Genomic DNA, 5,250 nt, shown 5'->3' with positions numbered 1-5,250 from the left:
GGTTTCTCTTAAAATTCTGTGTTGCCATAATGACACCTGGTTTCACTTGAAGTTAACCATTGCCTTTTTTTTAATGGAAATGTTTATCTTAAGCTATGCTAATGTACTATGCATTTACCCCAAACTCTGTCTTCAAGTCGGTTCTGCCTTTTGGGCTCAGAACCTACTTGATAAACCAGTATGTCATACTTTGATATCGTTCCTCTAATCTATGTAAATAACATTATTTGTATGGTGCTCTGCCCTTCTTCAAGATTCAAGTTAATCCTCTTATGGCCCAAGATGAACCATTTGGAGCCAAGATTATCCCAAAATACATCTTATGGGTGAGGGGCCTGGTGCCATTCTAAGTTTTGAGACATTCCTTTCTTTCATTAACAGACTGTAGGTGACTATATAACATCCAGCTAAAGACTAGCAGGGGGGTACTCTTTCTGCCCTCTTCTGATGCCTATGTCAGAAGCTTTCTCTATCTCCTTTATACTTTAACAAAACTTTATTACACAAAAGGTCTGAGTGATCAAGCTTCGTCTCTGGCCCCGGATTGAATTCTTCTCCGGGGGCCAAGAATCCCAGTGTCGTAATTGAACAACAACCTTTCACAAGTGTCTTTTATTTCATACTTGCAGTCACCATCTGCAATTATTTTGGAGCCCAAGAATTTAAAGTTTGTCACTGTTTCCATTGTTTCCCCATGTATTTGCCATGAAGTGATGGAACCGGATGCCATGATATTAGTTTTTTAAATGCTGAGTTTTCAAGCCAGCTTTTTCACTCTCTTCTTTCACTTTCATCAAGAGGCTCTTTAGTTCCTCTTCACTTTCTGCCCAAAGGATTGTGTCATCTGCTTAGCTAGGTTATTGATATTTCTCTCAGCAATCTTGATTCCAGCTTGTGCTTCATCCAGCCTGGCATTTCACATGATGTACGCTGCATATAAGTTAAATCAGCAGGGTGACAATATACAAACTTAACGTGCTCCTTTCTCAATTTGGTACCAGTTCATTGTTCCATGTCCAGTTCTAACTGCTGCTTCTGGAACAGCGTAAGATTTCTCAGGATGTAGGTAAGGTGATCTGGTATTCCCATCACTTTAAGAATTTTCCACAGTTTGTTGTGAGCCACACACTCAAAGGCTTTGGCATAGGGTTGGGAACTCATGTATACCTGTGGCGGATTCATGTCTATGTATGGCAAAACTAACACAGTATTGTAAAGTAAAATAAATAAATAAATGAATGAATAATAAAATAAAATAAAGCAGAAGTACATGTTTTTCTGGGACTTACTTGAATTTTCTATGGTCCAACAGATGTTGGCAATTTGATCTCTGGTTCCTTGACCTTTCCTAAATCCAGTTCTAACATCTGGAAGTTTTCGGTTAACACACTGTTGAAACCTCACTCAGAGAATTTGACCATTACTTTGCTAGTGTGTAAGATAAGTCCAATTGTGCGGTCGTTTGAACATTCTTCGTGGGGGAGATTTCTGACAAACAGTGGTCCACTGGAGAAGGGAATGGAAACCACTTCAGTACCCAGTATGAAAATGCAAAAAGATATGACACTGAAAGATGAACTCCCCTGGTCGGTAAGTGCCCAATATGCTACTGGACAAGAGTGGAGAAATAACTCCATAAAGAATGAAGACATGGAGCCAAAGTGAAAACAATGCCCAGTTTGGATGTGACTGGTGATGTAAGTAAAGTCTGATGCTGTAAAGAACAATATTGCATAGGAACCTGGAATGTTAGGTCCATGAATTAAGGTAAATCAGTTCAGTTCAGTCACTCAGTCATGTCCAATTCTTTGTGACCCCATGAAAAGATAAATCAGAAATGGTCAAATAAGAGATGGCAAGAGTGAACATCAACATTTTAGAATCAGGGAAATAAAATGGACTGGAATGGGTGAATTTAACTCAGAGGACATTTATGTCTACTACTGTGGGTAAGAAGTAGAAGAAATGGAGTAGCCCTCATAGTCAACAAAGGAGTCTGAAATGCAGTACTTGGGTGCAATCTCAAAAATGACAGAATGGACTCTGTTTCCAAGGCAAACCACTCAATATCACCGTAATCCAAGTCTATGCCCCGACCAGTAACACTGAAGAAGCTGAAGTTGAATGGCTCTATGAAGACCTACAAGACCTTCTAGAACTAACACCCAAAAAAGATGTCCTTTTCATCATAGGGGACTAGAATGCAAAACTAGGAAGTCAAGAAATACCTGGAATAATAGGCAAATTTGGAATACAGAATGAAGCAAGGTAAAGACTAATAGAGTTTTGTCAAGAGAACACACTGGTCATAGCAAACACCATCTCCCAACAATACAAGAGAAGACTCTACACATGGAAATCTCCAGATGGTCAATACTGAAATCATATTGATTATATTCTTTGCAGCTGAAGATGGGGAAGGTCTATGCATTCAACAAAAACAAGACTGGGAGCTGACTTTGGCTCAGATCATAAGCTCCTTACTGCCAAATTGAAACTTAAATTGAAGAAAGTAGGGAAAACCACTAGACCATTCAGGTATGACCTAAATCAAATCCTTTATGATTATGCAATGGAAGTGACAAATAGATTCAAGGGAATAGATCTGATAGAGTGCCTGAAGAACTATGGACGGAGGTTTGTGACATTCTATAGGAAGCAGTGACCAAGACCATCCTCAAGGAAAAGAAATGCAAAAAGGCAAAATCGTTATCTTAGGAGGTCTTACGAATAGCTGAGAAAAGTAGAAAAGTGAAAAGCAAAGGAGAAAAGGAAAGATATATCCATTTGAATGCAGAATTCCCAAGAATAGCAACCAGAAGTAAGAAAGGCTTCCTCAGTGAACAATGCAAGAAAATTGAGGAAAACAATAGAATGGGAAAGATTAGATTCTTTTCAAGAAAATTAGAGATGCCAAGGGAATTTTTCATGCCAAGATGGGCACAATAAAGTACAGAAATGGTATGAACTTAATAGAAGCACAAGATATTAAGAAGAGCTGGCTAGAATACACAGAAGAACTATACAAAAAAGATCTTAATGACCCAGATAACCTTGATGATGTGATCACTCACCTAGAGCCAGACATCCTGGAGTCTGAAGTCAGGTTAGCCTTACAAAGCATCACTATGAACAAAACTAGTGGAGGTGATAGAAATCCAGTTGAATTCTTTCAATTCCTAAAAGACGATGCTGTTAAAATGCTGCACTCAATATGTCAGTTTTCATTCCAGTCCCAAAGAAAGGCAATGCAAAGAGTGTTCTAACTACTGCCCAACTGCACTCATATTTGGTAAGATGCTGACAATAAAAGTATGAGCACTTAAAAATACTTCCAGGAGAACTATGTGAAAATTAATAGACTTTGAAAGCCCTGGTTTTTATTTGATTGTTCATTGTTATGCCTCTAATTTATAAAACAAGGCTTTTATTTTTTCATTTCCTGAGAAGAGTACAGTCTTCATGTCTATGAAGGCTGACTTGACTTTCAGATTCCTTAGGGTACAAATAAAGGGGTTCAGCATGGGGATTACTGAGGTGTTTAGCACAGCCACTCCCTTGCTCAAAGACACCCTGTCCTTTGCTAATGGATTCATGTACATGAAAATGTAGCTGCCATAAGAGATGGAGATGACAATTTGTGGGAAGAACACGTGGAAAAGGCCCTTGTCTTCTGAGAGGTGGAAGAGATCCTCAAAATTGTTCTGATGATATATGGATAGGACAGAATTATTAATACCACAGTGAACATTAAGGTAAACACAGCAGAAAAGCCCATCATCTATAGCAATTTGGTGTCTGAACAAGAAATGTGTGAAAGGGGAAATAATCACAAATAAAATGATCAATAGCATAATCAAGTTCTCTGAACAGCATGAGTGATGAGAAAATGATTAAGGATGAAGCCAGCCAAGAAGCCGAGATAATTAGCATGCAGACTCTATGATTCATGATGCTCATGTAATGTAGCTGTTTGCAGATGGCAGTGTAATGGTCAGAAGTCTTGGCAGCCAGTAGCAAAACTCAGTGACTCCCAGGAGAATGAAAACAAAAAACAAAACAAAAAAAACTGAGCCATACAATCAGTAAAAGAAAAGGTTTTATCTCCTGTAATAATGGTGATAAGGAATGTGGATGACACCTCTAATATGGAGACATTTCTGAGGAAGAAATACACCAGGGCCTGTAGGTGGGCATCCAGCAGGGTTAGGTTGATAATGGTCAGGTTTCCAATGATTCTGAGCATGCAGGTGGTGAGTAGAAAGACACAGCTCACAACGTGAAGCTGTGGATCATCTGACAGTCCCAGAAGGATAAACTCTCTTATTTCTATGTAGTTTCTCCTTTTCTTCTTATTTGAATATCCTTCAGGGTAAAACACAAAGAGACTTAAAGAAAAGGAAACTATTCACAAATAACACTGGAATTAATTTCTGGAAGGGCTATGTTATACTAATTTAACTTGGGAGATCTTTGAAACAACTTATCTTTTAAGTTTTTTTTTTTTTCTTTCTTTCTTTTTACCATATGCCAGTGTGTGTTTTTCATAGAATATTTCTTTTAAAATAACTATTCCACTGATTGAAATGGGGTTTAAAATATGCTTAAAATTTTTATCCATATCACATACTCTAAATGCAAAGAGCAGGAATTTTAACCTAGGCTTTTCTATGTATTTGAAATAGTGGACTAGAAATGCTATCTGTTGATCTTTTAAATCCTTTCCTAAAATATTTCTTTCCCAATGGGAAACTCCTCATCTTTTCTTCAAATTCAGTTAGATTGCATTATTTCCTAATCTTTTACCTGATTTCTTATATTATTACTTTGCTAGTTAATTTAGAAAATCCAAATATGTCAGGGAAAATGTCACTCAAATGAGTCCGTCTCCCAAGTGAAAGTCATTGGACTTGAATCTTCAACAATATGAAAGACTTCTAAGCTCTCACTCTGACTCACATCCACCTTCTTAACTTCTGACTCCTTATCTGAATCACACCTAATGCATTCACTATTGTGACCATCGCGAGTATTGGAGCCAGGGTTTCTGAACTCTGAAATCTAATGCCTGATGATTTGATGTGACAAAGATGTAATAATAATAGAAATAAAGTGTACAATACACAAAATGAGCTTGAACCATCATGTAACTAGTCTCCACCCAGGTCCTTGGAAAAGTTGTCATCTACTAAACTGATCCCTGGTACAAAAAGTTGGGGAACTTGTGTAGAGAGTCCAGAGTACAGAGGA

The 5,250-nt window shown here is 37.8% G+C and overlaps 1 pseudogene; it reads right to left on the bottom strand.

Moving 5' to 3' along the window:
- Positions 1-3,398: 3,398 nt before the first annotated feature.
- On the bottom strand, positions 3,399-5,024 carry LOC120858033 (annotated as a pseudogene).
- Between the last annotated feature and the right edge of the window lie 226 nt (positions 5,025-5,250).

Source organism: Oryx dammah, unplaced genomic scaffold (genome assembly GCF_014754425.2).
Source record: "Oryx dammah isolate SB20612 unplaced genomic scaffold, SCBI_Odam_1.1 HiC_scaffold_29, whole genome shotgun sequence".
Taxonomy (NCBI): Eukaryota; Metazoa; Chordata; class Mammalia; order Artiodactyla; family Bovidae; genus Oryx; species Oryx dammah.
Note: the sequence above shows the minus strand (reverse complement) of the source record. Positions and strands in the feature narration are given on the sequence as shown.